We start from the raw sequence: 22,384 nt of genomic DNA on the forward strand, positions 1-22,384 counted from the left end.
CCTCTCCCTCTCTCCTGCAAGCTGTGTCTCTTTCCTGTGTGCTGGGGGGCCATCGGAGGGGAAGTACAGCGAGAAAGAAAAGCACTCTCTCAGTTCAAGTGCACGGGCTTAAAGACACAGCTGGCTTCAACAAAGGGGGAATATGACAAGGGGAAAACAGTCGTGGAAAGGCAGAATAATGACCTACTGACAAGGCGGCTGTGTACATAGAGACAGTACAGGGATCATTTCACAAAAAAGAGGGGGGGGGGTTATAAAAAATTGTGAACAGGAAAACGCAGAAAAAATGCCTCCTCCCCTTTTCCTCTCTCCACGTCTACTCCTCCTATTCCCTCCCACCTTCCTTTCTTTCAATCTCTGTCCCTCCCTCTCTCCTCTCCTTCATTCCTACCCTGCATGTATGCGCGCACACACACACACACTCACACAGATACACACACATACACACAGATACACACACAATGACTGATGCCTTCTCCCTCCTTCTCATGCATTCTCCGTTTTCGCAGCTCTCTCTGCACCACTCAGACTTTTGTGTGCTTGTCCTCTTGGTATGGCGTATGGTGGAACCGGTTCTACGCAGCTCCAGCACATGCTATCCCAGCCACAAACTGAGCAACAGCAGCAGCAGCAGCCACAGCAGCAGCAACAACAGCAGCAGCAGCCGCCGCTCCTCCTGCCTCTCACTTTACTGCTTGTGACTTTATCTGCTTGCCTTTCCCAATGGTACTTTTCCTCACGGTGCTGATTTCCTTTGTCCATAAGGCATGTTTCCCTTCAAAGTCCTGAGCGTGGAGGGGTGAGGAAAAGAGAAGCCGTGTCTGAGGAAAGGGGAGATGAGGGAACAGCGAATAAAATGTGACGAGGCTGGAGTGAAACAGAGATGCAAGGCTGCAAGTCAAGAGGGAAAGCACTAACTCGAGAGTGAGGAAGAGGGGACAGAGAGAAGGAATCAAGTTGGAGAGAAACGCGGGAAAAGGTAAAAAAAAAAAAAAGAAGGCAGACTTATGCAACACAAGCTGGAATTCTCTTGTATTTTGTTATTTCCCTCTTGAACTGTTATTTCGAAAGAAAAGTAATCATGTATTTCTGTCTTTTATTGTTTTCGCTGTCTATCTTGTCTTGATTTCTGTTCTCGGCTCTGGTTTGGTTTCTGCTGGTTTGTGTACCTAAAGTCATTTTCCTTCCTCCCACTCCCGCTGGAACATTTCCCCTGTCTCCACGCTTCTCCCATAATCCAGCCCTGCCTTTTATCTCCTGTATTTGCTAGACAGAATATGTATGTTGCTGAAAGAGTTCTTGCCTGAAATCAAGCTCAGTGTTAGTCAAAGGCTCAGGCTGCTTTTGGGGCCCAGTCGTGAGGACGAAGGGGAAGGAAGAACGGGGTCGGGGCACTCACTTTTGTGCCATTATTCTGCGTCAATCACTGTCTTTGTAAATCTTTTCGTGCACAGCGTTGGAGTATGCGCTTACTGAGTGAATGTTTGTGGCCTAGTTTTGGTTCTGAGTTTCAGCTGATATGAAACTGTTAAAAAGATGACACAAAGTATTTGAATTATTTGGCCATCATCCTCCCTGCTCTGGAATTGACACGTCCCACCCTCCACTTCCCCTTACTGTTTGTTTGCGGTCTCAGTATGTGTCTCTGTTATGCTGCACATGACCAAGCCTCATATCTGTATGTCTCTCAGCGTTCACTAACACCGAACTTCCTTCTTTGAATTCCCTTTTAAGCTTTGTGTCCACGCCGCCCTCAGCTCATCCTCGCTGTCCTGTGTGTTCTCTGCCTTGCCTCCATTGTTTCATATCGACAAGTTAGTGTCGTCCTCCGCATGTGCTCTCGAGGACCTGTGATATATCCTCGTTCTGTCCATGACCTTAAGAAGCCTGTCCCTCTCCATGGAGACCCGACACAAGCTCTCAGTCCCTGTACCCCCCGACTGCAGGCAAACAAACTCAAAAATACCCCAGCTGTCTCCAGGCCAGGGTGCGCCATTTGGCAGAGGGCAGAAATAAGGTTTTCCTGGTCAGTGGATCACAGGGTGCCTGCAGGGATGATGGTAGTCTTGATGGCGTTGATAGAAACAGTCTGAATGCTGAATGTTTAACTTGAGGAGCCAAAGTCTCAGGCAGCCGACCCTGATGACTGGTGGCTGGTTGGTGCCCATAGAGCGGGTGTAGCAGAGGCCGGCTAGTAGAGAAACACAGTTAAACACGGATGTTTGATTTGCGGTGGAGCATTAGTTAAGATGATTAAACTGAACACACAATAAAAAAATAAAGTAGGTTGTTACATTTTATTCCAGATGTTTATGACAGTAGCCATGATCAAATAGAGATGATCACTGTGCCGTATTGATCTCAACTTGTGCATGCACACCATGGAGTCTTGAAGTTGGAATATGTAATTATGTAGTGAAGTAACCTTAACAAGTTTAATATCAGTAAACATCAAAAACCCTTATTCATTTTGACTATTAACTCCTCTGCCATCTCAATGCAGAGCTATAAATACACTAAATAACCTCAACACAACCAAGTAAGGGAATGTTCCACTTGTTTTGGAGAAACTCAATATTAGATACTTGAATTTATTGTTTTTTACTTCCTGTATTCAGTAATTTACATCACTGTGTTGCAGGCCTTGGTCAGTGGTTTATGAAAAGTCTATCACTTAACTTGATGGGTAAGAGCAGAGTTATCATATGGTCTGGACCAGTCCTAACCAAAACACATCCTCCTTTTGAATCCAAAATATTCCATATATATTTTTAAGATAGTTCTATGCAAAAGAAACAAATGGAACAGATAACATTGCTGTACATTGTACTGTAGGCAATATGCAATACGTAAGATGACACATGGGCTATTTTCACTATCAAAGCTTCTGCCAATTGTTTGTGTGATTGATCAGTTATAATCTCACAACATGGTGAAAACTGCCATAATCACAATTCTACAAAGACCAAGTTGTTTATTTTGGTCAACCAAACGATCCAAAACCCAAATATAGTCAGTTTACTATTGTAAAACTCCAGCAAATATTCAAATTAGAGAAGTCAGGACTAGTGAATTTTTTTTTTTTTGGCACTTTTGCTCCAGAAGTGGCTAAAACAATGAATTTATTAACATTGTAGTTGCCAAGTCATTTTATGTTGATTGACTAATTGATCTAAACTAATCTTTTCAGCTCAACGAACAAACTTACAACAAGTAGTTGAAATGATTTGGATAATTACACAGCATATTGACCTTGATGTGCGGAGTGTGGCTGCCACAGTTATGTGTTCACCACATTCATCTAGTACTGCTGTTCAAGAGATGTCAGGCCCTAATACAGACTCCTTTATTTTTTTACTGTAATATCAAAGAATTTGTTTTTAGCTTCCTTTAGTGCATTCTTCCAAAGGCTACATCCTCTCCTTCCTTGCATTATTATTGTTTCATTGCTGCTGCTTTTACAAAGTATCATTTAGACATTTACTTATGCTAACGACAAATTCCCTGGAGCACTCTAAATATTTTAGATCAAATGTGATTAGTACAAATATATCTGTGGTTCGTGCACATTTAGTGGATTAAATGTTTCATAATTCATTTTTTACAAACAAACTGAAAACAGAGAATAAGAACACTTTAATGAATAAAACCTATTGATATCTGTTGTGACATTAAGACAGCCTCTAATGTCAGAACACTTAAAGCATATGAGGCATTCACTGCATCTCCACAGCACTGCTTCTGAATACTTTGGCAGAAATAATGGATTACCCTGGCTTATTGTACTGACCATGAATGTATCAGTTATTTAGAACCTCTTCAGCGTTAGGCCACTACTTACTGATCCCAGCACATCTAAACTTCAGAGTGCAGAGGAAGCCGTTAATGTGTTGCACTTTATAAAACATAACCGTCGCTATCAATTATGTAGTTCTGGTGTGAAAGACACGGGAAAAGGGCCACACACAACAGGCGGCAGGGTCCGGCGTGGAGAGAAAGCACTGCACCATGTGACTGCTGTGGATGTACTAACGCTCTCTCACGGTCTGAGTGAGAGCTATTCCCCCTGGACTCAGTGCTCCAGTTGCATCAGTGTTTGTCTGCCTTCTCTAGGACATGGGGTTGGAACTGAGAGAGCTCCATCTGGATACCCATAGGGCTTTCCTACTTTATAAGCAGAGCGCTGATAATGTTTCTCTCTGGTGCACAAAGTTTTAACAGTTTCAATTTCGGGCTGATGGGAAGTTCTTGTGTTTTGTTCCAGTTACACAAGGTGCATGTCTTGATATTATTTTGAGGTGCTGGCCCATGTTGTTGATATGGTGTGACATATTATATATTATCAAATAATAAAAAAAAGGCCAATTCAGTGCTCCAGTCTGATCAAGATATTTTACTTTCGATACTTTAGGCATGTTTTGTTTCTAATACTAGTAAAAGTTTGAATGTACGACTTGCAGGACTAGGTATAAGGTCTGAATACATCTTAATACTTTTTGTTATTTAGGTTTCTGGTACAAGTCTAAAGTCTACTATTTGTTATTTTACACATCTGGGCTTGACATCTATGTATAGTATATACTTATATTCAGTGTATACTATATACAGTACTTGGACAACAGATTAAAGAAGAGCTTATGTGCAGTAGAGAGCTAATATTAGCGCATTAAACAGATATATTGGTATCCGCGTACATGTAAGCCAATTTGAAACACAGAATTGCCACAGATATGTTTGAGCTAGTTCAGAGTGTCACCATTACATGCAGTAGTTTGTCCGCCTGAGAACACTGACGAGTTTATTTTACAACTGTTGCATGTTTCGATCAATGCAAAACATTATCTTCATAATATTAAAAAAAAAAATCTTTATGATTTTTGTTTGTGTAAAAAGATGACTCTCACCTGATATTTTCTTATTAGATTTTTTTTTAATTTTCAACTTTTGATATCAGTGCTGTCCTCAAAAATGTTGTATCAGGGCATACAGTGGCCTGCGCGTCTAAGACCAGATAAACTTCAATGTCCATGTTTAAAATCTGGTCTAAAACATGAGCAATATGGTTAAAAAGATCAAAAGTTTTTTTTTTTAATTAATTCTGAATGGATATTAGAAGTAATCTTCCATGCCTTTTTAAAGTGAAGTAAATATTAATGTTATTAGATGTCTCAGATCACATACTTATACAGTACAGTTTGTAAGGGTTTTATGTAAATATCTGCATCTGATCAGCCTAAATCCCAAAGTGGGTTTGCAAGAGAGAACAAACACAGCCAAAACCCATAAATTCTCATTTTTTACCATCACAAAACAGCTACAGCCTCTCCCCACAGTCTCTAAATGATGAAGAGGGGGTAAATCTCAACCATTTTTTCTGATCAAGAGCAAGAGAGCACTCGATTCAGAAAAACATTTTACTTCATTCTCTGGTATCCCAAAGCATTAAGAAGTCACATACTGGCCAGTTAGTGATGACTGTGCTGATGAAGTTTGCCGACACATGATTACATGATATCCGGGTACAATAGTGTTTTTCTGTGTGTTTCTCCTGTCTCCCACCACAGTATTAGAATCTATTCCAGTAACTGAGTTGATATCAATGAATAGCTTCCTCATGGAGGGGCCAGGTGGCTGCTTTGTGCATTCAGATGGAGGCAGAGGTGGTGAGGTGGGGGTTAATATTTTGCAGGCTGTAGGAATGTGTTTGGAGTCAGCAATGAGAATTCCTCAGTTCTGCATTAGTAGGTCACAGTGTTGCCTCCTACCTCGCCAACTATCTCAGTCCTCTCTTTGCCCCTCTTCCCCCATGTCTGTCTCTTCCGTCTCCCTCTACCACTCCGTCTCACGTTTGATCTCCGTCTTTATCACCCCGTTCCTACGCCTGTCTCATTCTTGATGCATGTCTTTTTCTTCTGTGTTCTGTCTCAAGTTTTGATCCTCATCATCTCCTCTCTCCTCTCAGGCTCTTTAGATGTCTCACAGACATCTTAACAGCCTCAGGAGTTGGGGGTTGGGTAAAAAGCGAGCGATAAGGAAAATGCATGTGAGTGTGATAATTCTAGCACAGCGCTCTCTCCTGCTGGCCTCGTGTCCTCTCCAGTACGTCAGTCATGTATGATTTATGGAGCAGGTTCCTGAGGAATGGGCTTTGTCGATGTCATGAGCCAACAACGAGAATCACAGACACAGAAACCCCTGTCTCTTTGATGTCGTCCTCATTGAGATTTATATGTGAAATTGTTCTTATTGTTCGGTTTAAAAAGAAATAAAACCTGAATGTAAGATGAAACTGCTTCAATGTGATAGTTTAACATTTTGCGAAATACACAAATTTGCTTTTTCTCCGAGCCAGCTAGATGAGCGGATCGATATCTCTCTCATAGCTGTCTGTTCAATGTAAGTCTACAGGAAGTAGGTGGTTAGCTTCGCTTAGCACAAAGACTGGAACCAGGGGGAAACACAAACAGCACCTCTAAAGATCACTATGTAACATGTTTTATCTTTTTTTTATTTAATCCATTTGAAAAATAAAATACAATCGTTTGTCTTTGGCTAGTGAACCTGAGGCGTGCCAAGCTAAGCTAACTGGCTGCTAGCTTCCGATTTACTGTGCAGAAGTAAGAATGGTATGATTTTCTTATATAGGTGATTATATTAAAATGTCAAATTATTGCTTTAACCTCTCTAATTAGTCAACAGTAATTCTGATAATCAACTAATTGTTTACATTTTTATCACACCAAAGGCCAATCATTATATATTATATCTATATTATATAAGCTGGTTTCAGCTTCTCAAATTTGAGATTTTGCTTTTTTTCTTTTGTATTATTGTAAATCTTTAGGTTTTATCTGTCAAACAAAATAAGAAATTTGACAGTACTCTGTGTAAGACTTGTTTTTTTGACATTTTATAGCTTCAACAGTTATTGGTTATTTGAAAAAATAGTGGAGTCATCATCATTAACTGTCACCCTAAAAAGTATAGAAGTTTATAAATCAAGTGATTTGAAGTGTCACTACGTCTCCTCCGGCAACATATTGATAGCATTCACAAGGCTCTCCATTATGCTTTGCGGTGATACACATGCTCTGCATTGGCGTCGGAGGTGTCAGCAGCCCCGCGTCACACAGCGACACCCTCAAGTGTGCCAGCTCTCTGGTGCCAGACAGAGAGGAGGAGATGTGGGTACAGTGTGAAGAAAGAGGGGAAAAGAAAGATGAAGGCGTAAAGAAACAGGCTGTCTGAGAGGTACAGACAAGTGGGTGAAAACAGCCAGAGAGAAAGCGCCTGAAGGAGGAAGAAAGGGTTTGATGCTAGAGCAATGGGAGGATAAGAAAAAAGGAAGGTGAAGGGTAGGAGGAGGTGGAACCATTTGGGTTGGTTATCTGTCTGCTCAGTGAATCATAAGACAATGAACCTCAACTGCTCCTAAGCAATACAAATTAGTCAGTCTGATGGCAAGTATCAACTCTGTGTAGTAAACTGATGGTCCACATAGTAAGCATTACACTTCAGTATATAGACCATCATTGCAAACAATAATTCAGAAGTCGGCAGTGGAAGTGAAACTAGCCATTTGCCGGCTGTTCTCTGGTCAGCGTGGGTTGTCAGGGTCACATCTGTAAGATGAAAGGAGAGGCTGCGGTTGGTTGCTTCCACAGAGGGATGGAAAGGTCAGGAAGTGGCCCCAGCACAAACACCAGACTCATTGTTCAAGTTCAAGGTAACACTGAATGGGGTTTTCATTCGTTTGGCTCGGCCCTCCGTCCTCTGACAAGTCCTTGATAAGTCGTCTGATAAGTTGCTGTTTCTAAAAGGGACGTAATTAGAGGAAAACATTGCCTTTGGCGATGTATGAAGTTGGTGTCACGCTGTTATAACTATAAACTAATTATGCCAGTGTTATTTATTTAATTAAGATTTTTGGTACGCACTGGGCAGAGCGTTCCTGGCGCTTTGCTTTTAAACAACTAGCTGCTAAGTCTCTTTTAATATACGGTGAATGTGCTCCCAGGAGGCGTGCGCTCAGGTGTGTCCACTGTCTGCCCTTTCAGACAATAAACAAGGTCACAGCCGGAGGGTCAGATGTCAGGGCAGAGTTTCCCCTCCTCCACCTCCAGCAGTCCCACTCACTCCCTCCCTCCCTCCCTCCCTCCCTCCTTCCCTCCCTCCCTCTCTGTTGTGTCTGTTCGGTCGTCAGCTCCTCATTAACTCCTCACAGGGGATTTCCTGTTCGCCTCCTTCGTTTCCCTGCTCCTTTTCAAAATGGAACGGCATATTAGCTCTTTTTACAAAACATGAATAATTAAGTCTTTCACGGTTATTGTGCTGAATATGCAAACTAACTGCCTGCAAGTTTGTAACCACAAGCTATGAGGGAAGAAGGTAGTCAGAGCACGACTAAACCAGCTACAGTGCCAAACCTTTGGGAAGTCTGTAACTGATGACTTTGTGCTCTCATTGAGTACAGTACAACACACACACACACACACACACACACACACACACACACACACACACACACGTACACATATACACACAAGCACAGGCACATAATTCAGAGTCTGACTCACCCCCTTTAACAGAAAGTCAATAACAATACAGGAATGATTAATCAGTCCCTCCAAGGCCCCTCCCTCTCTACTCGCCACCTTCCACTCTCTCTTCTCAACCCCACTCACCCTCTCTCAGCTTAGTATTGATCTGAATGCATTTGCTTCCCATTTAACCGCCAGCCCCCCTCCCCCATCACGTATACACTGCCACTGCATCGAGTGGTCACAAAGAACCTTTTACACAGGAGTGTCTCCCGTGCACGCAAACAGCACACCCACAAGTGTGTGCACATGTAGCAACAGCAAACACACATCACTGCAGCATGCACGCCATCTGATACTCTGATAGGTACTACACTTAACTGCATTGCACTGAGGGATTTGGCTTGATTATTCTGGAGTGCAAATTAGAAAGGTCCTTTTCATAGTGCAGGTGCATTATGTGAGTGTGTTCTTGTTTGTAAGCTGCACATACATTAACCTAAACACAAGGCAGCACCCTCAGAGGTTTAACTGACAGTTCATTTGACCCCCCCTGCTTTCCCCCCTTACTATTCTGGTTGGTGGCACACAGGTTGCCATGACACCAGACTGTTTTGTCTGCCCTTTGACCTCTTTAAGGGGTGCTGTGGTCAATCAGGCATTACATGTGAGGGGCAAATAGAAGGGAGGAGAGGGAGAAGGGGGGGGGTGCATTTCCTCTTTAAAAATGAGGTCCAAAAGGTTCCTCTATACATCCGCTTTGTACAGAGCAGAAGGTGGGGAGCCTCCGAGAGGCTCGCAGTGAAACAAAGACACATGTGCACATACAGAGATGGCAGCGCTCTGCAAGGGTAAATGAACTAGGCTGGAGCTCCCAGGGGGTGGGGAGTTATTATGCTCATTGTGCAGTCGGCCAGCTAAAGCTGTTTGGCTGCTTCTTTTGAAGTTATATTTATCAAACCGAAGCAGGAGGCTTAGCACTCCAAGCTGGTGCATCACTTTGTCCACACTGCAGAACGCATGTGTGCATTGAAATGGCTCTCAGATATCAACATTGAAAACTCCTCAAATGTTTAGCTAAACAATCTCAAACAGAAAATTAAGCACGACACAGAATTTATGTCACACTGTTGCCACTGTGTGTAGTGTCCTTTCCCGAAAACCTCCAACCAGTGAAACAGTGAAATGACAATAGCGTTATCCTCAGTAATCTCCCCGTAGTAATTTCACTGTCAGCTCGATGCTGATCATTTTGGCGTAATTCTGTAAATATCCAAACATTTATTAATGGCAGAACTCGAGAAGCAAAGCAAAGCATTAGAGTGATGAGTGCAGGTTTTTAAATGAGGCTAATTATGAAGTAATTTACTGTGCAGTGTGAAGAGCTTTTTGCACTGTTAGTCCCTCTGTTCTGAATGTCAGAATTATGACAAAGGTTTGACAGTGATCCATCTCTCATGTTATTTTATGTAATGATAACTGATTGTCTAATAGCGTCATTTGGACTGTAGCTGTTTGATTCTTTAAGTTTATGTATTTAATGATGATCCCTGTTCTGCCTGTGGTGGATACTTTACGTATATCCTTCACCTTCTTTATGACTTACCAGTGTCCACCGTGTGTGTGTTGCATTTTAGAGCTGATGCTCTTCTCCAGAGCAGCTCATGAGTAAGTCTGTGTCTTTTCTTGTCCAGTGACACTTCAGCTGTTGCAGAGACTGAACCTGTGACCTCTTGGTTAAACAGTCTTTTTATTCGCAAGGCGAGCTTGTCTCCCTCTAACCTCTCTCTCTCTCTCTCTGTGTGTGTGTGTGTGTGTGTGTGTGTGTTTCAGTTGGTGTCCGCTTCATGTCTGAGGAACAACACCTGCCACACAAGGGAGTAATCTCAAGGTACCGATACCGCCATATTCTACATTTCACTTATCCACCTATCTACCAATTTGCACATCCATTCCCATTTATCCATCCATCTAACCTAACCATCAACCTATCGCTCTGTTGGTCTTGAACGCTGGCTCCAACATTCTCTGTGGATGATTTCAATTTTATTTTAAGGGAAATAATGGCTGAAAAAATAATAACTGAATGCACTTTGAATGGATCTACTTGTCACATACATAGTGTACACTTATGTTCACCCGAGCACTTATGTACTATACACACTTATGTCAACGCATACACAGTCATGTACAGTACATGCACACATGCATAAACACATGCACAGGGTCAGTTTTATTTATTCTTTGTTTGTTTAACTGTTTGTTTTAAGCTGATTTCGAAAGCCTATCTAGCTTCAGGCACATGACCTACTGTATATGCATCTATTGCATTTCTTCTTACTATGCAGCAACGTTTATCTGGATTATCCCTGTTACACACAAATGAAATACTAACAAATAATTCAGTGACACATTTGGCAATCCAATTATCAGAACTTATTGATCAGTCATTCAGGATATTAATCACACTGAGAAGGACATTTCTTTTTGGATCTCCTGTCACACATTACCGACAGAATTTCAATACATTATTGCTGTAGGGTTCAAGTTGAAGTGCAGATGTATACAGTATAGTGTCTCTAAAACTCCATTCAAAACATTCATAGACTCCCCAATTATATTTTTCACTTGTAACCTGAATCTATGTCCAAAGTTCTTGTTCAACGCTTCAGTCGTGAGTATTGTGTCACTGTAAACTGTCAGGTTTTAGCCATCTCCACTTTGACACAGATATGAATGTACACAGTTGCTTTTATCTTCTAACAACATCAGGAACGCTGCTCCCCTGTGTTTGCAAAAATACTCAATGAAAGATGTTGAATATGTTCTCTGTTGCACACATATAGATTAAGATTCCAAGCATTACATTTCTTGTAAGACATTCAGTTTGAATGTAAAGTAAATTAAATAAAAGCTTAAGTCTGTAACATTTAAACATACACACGCAGACGTTTGTTGACTAATTTCAGCCTACGAGCAGAAAAGACTGTGATAGCTAGAAGGAGCTTTAGGGTTTTTATCTAAAGTATATCATTTGTCCCTGAATCATTTTGCAAGAAATTATCTCAGAGGGTAATTAACCATGTTTATCCAATTCATTAACGCCAGCACACAGTCAGCTAAATAGAAAATAATCATCAAGCCGCTGTGATGCTCCGGCTGATCTGATGCTTTAGAAACGCTAAGATTTGAAAATAATTTATGACTTGTTTAAAAATGAGATTTTGATGCTAAACTAAAAAACAGAATGATGGCATTTTTTCACACTCACATTTAAAGTAGGGTGCCATTGCTTATGTGCCGCCTATTTGGCAAAACAAAAGGCCAACCCATTTTTCCTCTTACCACACACTCCCGCCACCATCACATGCACACCTCCACCCTTTTTTAAAACCGAAGTATTTCATTCCTTAACAAACACATTCTTCCGTCGTGCATCTGATTGGAAACTTTGAGGGGGGAGGAGCTGGGCAAGGCCAGACACACACCAATCCCAGCATACGGAGATTGACGGTTGTGCCATAGCAACAGTTTGGCTAGTTGCCAGGCTGTTGGGGTTGCCAGGCAAAGGTTCCCATGGCAACATTCATTTTGCCATCTTGGTATATGAGGCTGGCGACAACCAAAGCAGATTAGTGTAGGATAGAGGATTGCTCTCACCTGGGAGAAAGCACATGCATATTTCAGCAGATCAGAGCGTTACTCTCTTCTCTTACTAACATTGCAACATGACTGTGATGTTGCCCTCAGCCAGAGATGTTGCATGCATTGCTAAAACTTGGCTCCATAGCTTTGGTGCATGAAAATCTGGTAGTAACCTGAGTATTTTCCATCTTTCCGTTTTCCCAGAGTTACATCATGTTCATTTCATCACCTGCTATCACTGCTTTGAAAGAGAGCTTGTCTTGGTGTAAGCCATTAAGTGATATCCCGGTGTATGTCACTGTATGGGGATGATGACCGCGTATGAGAGGAATTTTGAACTTGGAAGCGAGACCGCCCCATTTATGAATCATCCCAGACATTTTTCGTAGTGGAGTAGTCTTTTACTGCTTAGACACTCAGACAGGCCTGCTTAACGGTGGAGTGAGCGAGAGAGAGAGAGAGAGAGAGAGAGAGAGAGAGAGAGAGAGAGAGTGAGTATGAGAGAGAGAAGGATAGCTGACACTGGCAAAATTACACTGCATTTCTGCGTGATTTGACTGTGAAAGTATTGCAGACACGGGGTATAAAGTAGAGGAGGCTGTGGGTATGAAAGAAGGCCGGTCAGCATGTGCGGATAGAGAGGGCAGGAGGGGGGTATGAGGACAGAGGGTGGTTAAAAGGGTAAGAGGCGGGAAATGGGGACCCATGAGGGCTGAAGCAGAGAAAAGGCTGAGTGAGTGAGGAGAGGGAGGAGAGGGAGAAGATTGGGCGGGGGGTGCACTTGGGGACAGGAGAGAAAAAGGGAGCAGCAGAAAGAAAGAAGAGGATTAGGACTCTGACCACTTACCAAAAGAAAAAGAGAAGATGAGGAGAAGATTGGACACAAGTTCACCTTGCAACATTTTTACAGTGACACAAGCATGTTGCCCGATTGGTTAAAGCGTTTTAAGATGGGATCTAGTTTGTTCTTCTCTCTGTCTGTCTATACTCTTGAATATTGTAGCTACTTGGTTCAGCATGAGGTCTGCAGAAATATAGGTGCGGTCACTGATCTTTTCTGCATTGTAATTCTTCTTTGCTGGAAGATGGATTCCTTAAATCCCACGTGCCAAAGCAACGTTTTCAAGCAGAGAATGCAGACCTTCGACATACTGCTCTGTTTTTGTCAGTGTTGCAGACTCAGTACACGGTTTTGACTTCACATTTTTTAAATAGTTGCAACTCTGAAATCATCTTGTTTTGTTTTATATTGCTGTTTTGATAAGGTGCCGCTTAAACTCTTTAAATTTCATTTACACAGCATATCATCTTGCCCCAGTTACGTCTGAATCTGTGCTCGAAGTAACGTAACACTCCTGGCTTGTGGCTGCTGGAATGTAGCATTGTGCCAGCAAACGTGGTACTGAGGCACGCAACTGTTATGACTTCTACAGAGAGGATCTGCAGATCTGAAAAAACGTTTTATAGTTTTATTTTAATTTTTTTTTTTTTCACTCCGTGTTTGACGTGAAGGAAATTCCATTTTGACGGTGGAGCAGAAGTCACCCAGATTTAGATATCACAGCTGTCAGCAGACTTGATGGTGATGACAGTGTTATGGCAGATGGCATTTAACTTCCGTGAAAACCTGTCAGCTATTAAGTAGTAGAATCAGACAGCTGATTGGGATGAAATGCTGCAGTGTGTAAAGGTTTGAAAGTGCAACGCCAAACATTATGTTTTAATAATAAGTTGGATGCAAATAATAGCTGGTGATTTTTAAAATGTTGAAGAGGGAAGATGAAGATATGAATTTCAGTCATTGCTTTCCTGAGTGAGGACGTGATGGGATAAGATTGTTTACTTGTAATATCCTGTTTATTAACAATCCTAGAACCCTGATTGTTCATGAACAGTTATTTTGCAGCCGTCAGTGCTGCTCTCTCGCAGAGTCTTGTGGCAGTGAAAGGCACCTATGAGAAAGACACAGATGGAAAGGAGAGAGGAGCAGTCGGGGGGGGGGGGGGGGGGGGGGGGGAGTTTGCACAGCCACCAGTAGAGGGCGACAGCTCCTAAGAAATGGATTGAAATACTATGAATGAACACAGGAAACTAGGAAACTATGCCTCGGTAGTACTCACACCTGCATGAGCGGCCTAGATGTGTGGAAATAGATTTTCATAGCTCTGTTCCAACATTATCAAACTTTCAGATCAACATCTTTTGTGTCATATTTTGTACCATCCAGCCTCAATCACGCCTTCATGCAGTACATTTGATTGTGTTAGCCTCGTCTTTCTCCTCCACCAGTGTTTATGAGTAATTCATCCAACTGATGATGCTCTTGCTGCTTGTGCATGTATTTGCACCCGCTCTGTGGGTAACTTACCTCCTTTCGCCTGAGCTCCTCCTCCGCCGCAGCCACCGGGCGCTTCCATTTCTGTGGCTTCAGAGCCATTGCAGAACTCGGTGTGTTTCCTGTGGATCAACCCTCCCCAATTCAGTCATGATTGCAGATTCATATCTCTTCAGACAAAACCCATCATTCAGACTTCTACTTTTCCTGCTATTGATCAAAGCCCAATTCATCTCTCGTAACCACATGCACAAATTGACACACACCACCAACTGAGCTCAGAGGGAAAATGCGATACTTTGTTATGCCAGAGAATGAACATTTCTTTGCCCCAAAAATCCAAGACCAAAGAAAAAACAGAACAGCATGAAATCATTCTTAAGCACAACAAAGCATACACCAGAGAAAAATCAAAGGGGTAAATCCCTTTTGAGTCTGTATGTCTCAATCTCAAAACTCTAAATTATTTAGTGAGTAAATCATTAACTATTTGACTGTGTTGCTAACGGCTACATTGAGGTGAGGAATGAAGTAATTGGCTGACTGGTAGACAGAAGCCAGACAGGTCTATAGAGTACGTACACGGACACCTACGTCCTGCTGGGGAAGATCTTGTCTGGAGAGCAGCTCTACAGTCTGTGCTCTGCAGTGTGAGGTAGTTGGTTGTATGGTTTCGCATAATAAACAGCACGGAGATAACTGTACAACCTTCTAGCTTTCCCTGCGGAGTCACTTCTTGCCACGTCTAACGCACCCCCCAGCAGAGAGGTAAGTATGTTGTTACTCCGCCAGAGGATCTTCTAGTGGTTGATGACATGACTCGCCCTTTTTTTTCTTTTTTTTTTTTCTTTTTTTCCCAACTCCGACACCTTTTATCCTCTCATGGTCTAATCAGATACGCTCCCCTTGGGCAGAGTCCTCATGAAGCCTTTCCAACTCCCCCATCAGCTTGTGTGTCATTTTGTGTGCAGCATTTGTAGCAACTGGACGTGTTAGGAGGACCACCTACTGCTTGACAGGTTGTTGGTGGTGTACTTGCGATCAGTGGCTCCCACTGCAGCAAGAAAAAAAAAAAGAAAGAAAAACCTTTAAGATAGGATGCAAAACCTCCATTTTTATCCAGCAAACAACTTCGAGGTCAGATAAAGGACTGTACGTAGATATTAGTGTGGGGATGAGGGCTTAATTTTGTTAACATTTTCTTTGGACCCTCATTTTGATTGGGGAAAAAAACAGCAAAACCCTCCCCCAACCTCTCAAACATAAGAAAACGGCACAAGAAGAATCCTACCACTCCCTGCTTTTGAGAAAAGGTCTGTTGCTACTACGATCACCGAGCGAGTGAAAACAGAGAGACAAGATGGTGTTCCTCTGCATATAGCCAAAAGGGAAACATACGTCTATTTTTTTATACAATAAATCTCACATACAGTCCCTTATGAAACACAACGCAATACATATAATACATATAAATTACGTGAGTCACATGCATTATACACAGCATCGCCGTGGAAATCGTGGCCACCCTGCCTGTGCTTGGCAGTAATTCATGAGATCCATGTATTACTGTATGCTACAACAGGTAGAGGAGCCTCATGTGCCTGACATTGAACTTTTCCACACATACTGCCTCCATGTTACCACTCTGTGCAGTCCCCTGCATCCACCAACACACACTAATTTATCCAGTTTCATTACCCCACAACCTCGCCCTCCTCCTCCCATCCCCTCACTGTGTCAGACTGGTGGTTGAGACAGCAGCCATCTGCAGTGCGTTATAGCCAGCTCTCCTCCTCTCCTGGAAGGGGGGAATTGTGCTGATTCGGCACTGTCAGTCGTAGCGTTCTTTATCATCCACCGCACAATGCAGCCCTCCTGCCAGAACAGACAGCTGAACGTCTTGACAGTGGCAAGTTGTGCAGGGCAAGGATAATGTACATGGGAGGAAGGGTTATATCTACCCTGCCTCATTCTCTCCTCTCACACACCAAAGATTGTTTATACCAGTGACCTGTTATACATGGCTCCATTTTCCAGCCTGACAGATGCTGCACACTCTGCATATGTGGGAGCAGATTCCTATACAAATATTCATCCACATGCAAGTTTTCAGCTCTAAAAAAAAAAAAAAAAAAAAATTTTTCAAGGTAGGAACCATGAGTACAACACCACATCCTCTCCCAGTGGGAAGCATCACGGGTTCCTTGAAGCCCGGTTTACCCTTTTTGCCTTTGCGTACATACACTAAGTTCTAAAAACATGTGTGATGAGTATGAACGTGCTGCCAAAAAACGATGCCGTCTCCAGTCTCTCGGGATGTAACGGCGAACTAGAGCATCCCGATCCCGAGACAGACGAGGCAGACATCATCCCAGACTGATGATGTCATCCCTGTGGAGCACTCCCAGTGCTTTGTCTCTCAGTGGCACTGCAGAGTGCAGCCGCAGGCACACACACATACATACACACCCACCCAAACACACACACACACACACACACACAACACACACACACACACACACACACACACACACCTGTCTGTGACATTCTGCGTTTGTCACTCAGGTTCGGACACTGGTCGTGCCAGAGAGAGCTGCTTTTTCTTGGTTTTTAAGCCAAAATGGCGTCCGGCTCGCTGCTGTCTTGGAAAGCTGTGCTCTAACGTAGTCTATTGGCAAGAGGGCAGACAGAGGAGAGAAGGCAGAGACTCCTGCACTCTATAATCCGTTCACAATCATAACCCATGTGCGGTAAACGTACAGCAATTTGTCTTAGTGACATTAACGTAAGACCGGAAAGAATATATGTGCTGCACAAGCACATATTGCACAGGAACTCACATTCAGTGCAGACAGACAGTGCAGATCATGCAGTACACATATCACAGCAGATAGTGTAAACACATTCAGCATGTTGTTTCTATGCAAATTTAGGTGGCATGGAATTACAGTACGATTGCGGCTACGGAGGAGGATGTGAAGAGACCTGTAGTGCATGGGAGCTGTGCATAAGACAGTTATACAGAATAGGATCAAAGCAGGAAATAAATTTCAGCCGTACAGAGTATGTGTCTGGAATACCTGCTGCTAAACTGACATAGAGTAGTATATAGGCAATGTGGGAACATCATGAATATTCATGAGGTATTATGAATGTATATAGTGTGTTTTTATTGTAACCCACATTTCTGAAAGGTTGGATCCTTGTTTTGCATATTTATGAAACAGGAGCCTCATCTGAAAGCCCTCTGAAAGAAGGTGAGGATGAGTTTGTCTTAATCGATTCTCATCATACGCTATTCGTCCGTTCTTGCTTTTCAGAGAGAGGTGCTTTAAAATTTCTCACTAAATATTACGAGAGGGCGATGTGCTTATTTGTCCCTGCATTTTTCTCAATTTCATAGTCTTTTTTATTTGTTTGTTTTGTTAGCCAGGGATTTAACTTGCTATCCATAAGGGAGGTGTTATTACAGGCCTCAGTCATTGCTCGCTCCTTCTGGCCAAGAACAATGTATTTTCTTTGTCAGTTTAGCCTCATTTGCTCTAAATGTGTGACACATCGGTGATATTCTCTGTTGTACAACATGGTCAGAACACTTTAGGGCCATTAATGATGCTTACACATCAAGTGTAGTGTTTATGCTCCATCTCGCTGAACAGACAGCCAATCAGTGGCTCTAAATTAGATTTACTTTCATTTCTGAATTTCCCTCAGGGCCGTATGATTCTGTTATCCAACAAACACAACTGCAACTCGGTCCTCTCACAGAGTAGCACAAATATTAGAGTCAGACTGCCTTTGGACATGTGAATGGACGAGGCAACCGCACAGAAATATGAAATGTGGGAAAATATCAGAGTGATCGAAAAACGCAACACAACATTAAATATGCAAAACTGTTGCAATTTCTTTGTTTATGCGTGCATTAATCGCTTCCATTTCTGCACCATTTGCATTAGCTGGGTTGTACCGAGCAGCTATAACTGCGCACTGTCCACCTCTGATGTTAAGCTGTATAATCAAGACACATTCTTGTAAATGGTGAAGCTTTCCCCGATGGGTTTATTTAGTGTGTTTGATGTCCCTCCAGCTGCAATTTACAGTTGTGTTGGAGCCAACGCCATAAATCCTGTAATCAATTTGATGATGGTATGATTGCTGTACACATAGGAGGAGGCAGTAATGTCAGGCTCTCAGGTTCATGAGACTCCTGGGCTTCATATTTTCTCTCTATTCTCATCCTATTAGAGATTCTGACCCTCCCCCTCCATCCCCCACTTTCTGCTAGCCTCTCTGCCACCACCACCACCCCCTCCCCCTGCCCCCCCCACACCAACACACACACACTTCTTCGTAGACACACATATAAACACACACGCATGCACTCACTGCACTCTTATTCACTCTCTCTTTCCATCTCTCACACGTTTACATGCATACACGTAGCTCACAGACTGGAGTGTGTGTGTGTGTATGTGTATGGGGGGGGGTTACTGGGCTAGTAGAGACGTGAGGCTTGAAAAACGTGAGAGGAAAAGAGGGAGATGGAGGGTTGACGACTAGAGAGTGTAAAAGAGAGATAGAGAAAGGAAGAGGAGAGACTTTGAGGTACAATGAAAGCAAAGAGAGACGACTGGAGACCATGAATGCAGCACAGAGGGTAAACGAGTTTGTGTGTGTGTGTGTGTGTGTGTAAATGTGTTTGTGTGTGTGAGTGTGAGTGTGAGTGTGTGTGTGTGTGTGTGTGTGTGTGTCGTCTGTCATCCGTGGTGTGTAAGCAGGCATGTGAACGCACAAGTAAGCAAGCTTTTTCTCTCTTCTTCATTTTTCTGTCATTTGCAGCTCTGTGCGTTTGTGACGGCAGCCCTGCGGAGACAAAAGGTGAGGAGCTGTATAGATGTCGGTGTTAGTCAGGTAGAGAGCAGAATAATGGAATCAATACTATTGTCTGTAACCTACCTGCCGCTGGGCTCTCTGTCTGGCCCCGGCATAGACCATCAGAGGGAGAGAGAGAGAGAGAGCTGAGAGGAAGCACAGATTCACTCTGGCCGGGAAAGAAAGAAAAGAAGACGCTGACTTTAAGGTGACTGTCTCTTTTCTTTTTCTTTTCTTTTTTTTGTTTTGTTTTTACCATTTCACTCACAAGGTGAATGTAGATTAAGGATTGCATGTTCATTTTTTTATGCAGAGATGATATGCATTTTTATCTGAAACTTTTTCATCAATAATTCTTCTCTTCTAGCTGTATGTATTTGCTGTATAAATGTGACATTCTGTATGTGTTCGCACACGCTGAAAAGCCTTTCAATTAGCGTCTAGGCTGTGTGTTGTCGACAGGTCATGTCTACGCTTCATGTTTGATTTGCGGCTTGTTTTAATTTCTCACTTTTCTTTCACACCTCATATGTTAATCACAGATAAATATTTGCCTCATTATAATTACCTGTTTTTACATCAGGGAGCTGAATTAGTGAAATCAGCAGCTGTCAAGGAATGACAGTGTTGTACAATATGCATTTACTCCTGCTGCAATTATCATGAATGTGTTCTACACAGAAATTTCCATTGCTGTTGTGCTGTGTGATTTGTGCTATGATTAATCCTTTACTGATGCTGACATGAATGGAAGTATTTTAAAGTAAAGCAACCGTCACTGCAGACAAATCCATAATTCATTTGTAGGTGAAGTTATGGCAAATATGTGCTATTCCCTCTCAGCTGCCACGTCTGTCACATGCGACATTAACCGAGACGATCTGAAAATCACACCTCTCTTTTTCCAAATTCGGAAGGCCTGCAGCTCATGAAGTCAACCTGTAGGTATACGACTTAATATGCATTAATGCAGTTCAATTTGATGCAGGATGTGACGCAGGCGTTTCGCACCTTTATTCACATTCACACCGAGGTGTTTTACATGATGAAAACATGTTGCTCCCTCTGACAGATGAGTCACAAAATGTGCTAATTTCCCTTCTCTACAACACATGAACATATTCAGTCTCCCTGAGTCAGTATGTGTCGTTCTGTCTGTCTACCAGTGGGTGACATCCTCTTGTAATATTTCTACGCAATGAATTTTCTTTCTTTCATCAACAAAAATATACAGGAAGTTTTACACTTTACACTAAAGTGGCATCATATAATTTCATTTACAGGTGGATGGATGCCTTAAACACCATCGTTGTCCTGCTCTTCGTAACCCATTGAAAACTAATTTCATCTTCACTGGTAAGCCAGAATGCAGATTCTCTCTTTGCTCCTAATATTGAACTGATATATGATTGTACTGCATGAAGATAATGTCAACCCAGTAAGACCTGCAACTTAGAATGTCTCTGACTGGATACATGTGAACTATAAATGCCTGTAAATTCATGTGAACAGTAACTCCATGTATTTTTTCTTTTCCAGAGAGTTTTGGAGTATTAAACAATCGTACCTCAGAAATGATCAACTAAAGATAAATGTGCCTTTCTAATGATGCGTATGTTATATTTATATTGTTATAAAGGGTTAAGGTTAGAGTAGTTATTAAAAATTAAAAATAAATGTCCCTTTTTAGTCATCTAAGTTATGTTGTCGGTTATTATTGCTGCTACTATGTTTCTTATATATGTATGAACTTGATTTTTAAATCCCTTTTCACTCACTGAGCCTGAAAAGCTATTATACTCTGTAATTTGTCAGTGCTAGCTCAATAAATCATGTTCGAAATGCCCATGACATTTAACAAAAGTTGAATCAATTGTTTCTCCTAAATTAATAGCATTTCCTCCACAATTTGCTCAACTGCTGCACCGCTGAGATTATTTGTGCCTGCTGTGAAAAATATTACCTTGCTTCTGACTGTTACTCTGCAAGACAAAAGAAGAGTGTGGGTAAAACGTAGACAAGTGTGTCGAATATGATTATGTTTTAATTGAACTGATCAGTTTTGCTTCAGATCCGCAGCAAACCAGGAGACCCGTCGGTGCCGCAGAATCCAAATGTCAGATGAGGTCATGTCTTTGTCGCGGTGCAGCGACTCTGCGGTTCCTATTTTTTTAAAAATGCGTTTCGTCTCAGCGTTGTTGGAGGTTTTTTTGTACATTAACTTGCTCTGTATTTAAACCCTCCCTGTGTATTTTAATTTCACAGTATGCCCCTCTGTCCCTGAGACCCTTAACCTGTGAGGTCAAAGCAGGTCACAGGTGAGGTCCTCGGGAACAGGGCTGCATTCAGTTTCAACGTCCTATAAAAAAAGAAGCATTTTTAAAAGTATCGTCACACAATAAATGTCTGTTTCAGTGTTTGATATATCTGTTAATATTCTCACCATTCTTTTAAACTTAAGAAAACCTTCTGATTATACTATGTCACATTTTCTCGGCTGTAATGTATGTTAGTATGCAGCTGTGTCTGTATGTTTCAGTGTGTTGTATGTGTATGTCATGATCAAGACTTGTCAGGTTGACCAAGAAGACGATGACCCCTCCTCTTGCAGCACAGACACTCTCAGGGGGCCAACCCTATTGGCTGGCTTTGTGTCATAGTCCTCAGTGTGGGCCAATAGGAAGACAGCCAAGGGTTGTGACCCCGTCCTATAAGTCACCTTCAAAAATCAGTGGAGTTGTTATTTGCATATGTCGTGTATGTTTCTGTATATTGTCTTGAAAAAGTTGCTCTGTTTTGTATCTCTGTATCTCAATAAAATGTGGCAAAAAAAGTTCTAATGTGTGAATTTATGGAAAAACATGTCTCTCTGTCTGACACCCAAAATAACACCATGGGTGTTAAATTGCAATCTCCCACTTTAATTTTGCATGAAGCACCAGCTCTTTAATATAAAGTGTAATTGATAACATCTTTAGATTATTCCCAT

The 22,384-nt window shown here is 42.1% G+C and overlaps 1 long non-coding RNA gene across 1 annotated transcript; it reads left to right on the forward strand.

Moving 5' to 3' along the window:
- The first annotated feature begins 481 nt into the window (after positions 1-481).
- Positions 482-22,023, forward strand: LOC130171879 (uncharacterized). The gene is made up of 5 exons (XR_008828212.1): positions 482-979; positions 10,374-10,431; positions 19,363-19,401; positions 19,514-19,603; positions 20,679-22,023. It is a non-coding gene; the product is annotated as an uncharacterized LOC130171879 (long non-coding RNA).
- Positions 22,024-22,384: the final 361 nt, after the last annotated feature.

This window comes from Seriola aureovittata, chromosome 7 (genome assembly GCF_021018895.1).
Source record: "Seriola aureovittata isolate HTS-2021-v1 ecotype China chromosome 7, ASM2101889v1, whole genome shotgun sequence".
NCBI lineage: Eukaryota > Metazoa > Chordata > Actinopteri > Carangiformes > Carangidae > Seriola > Seriola aureovittata.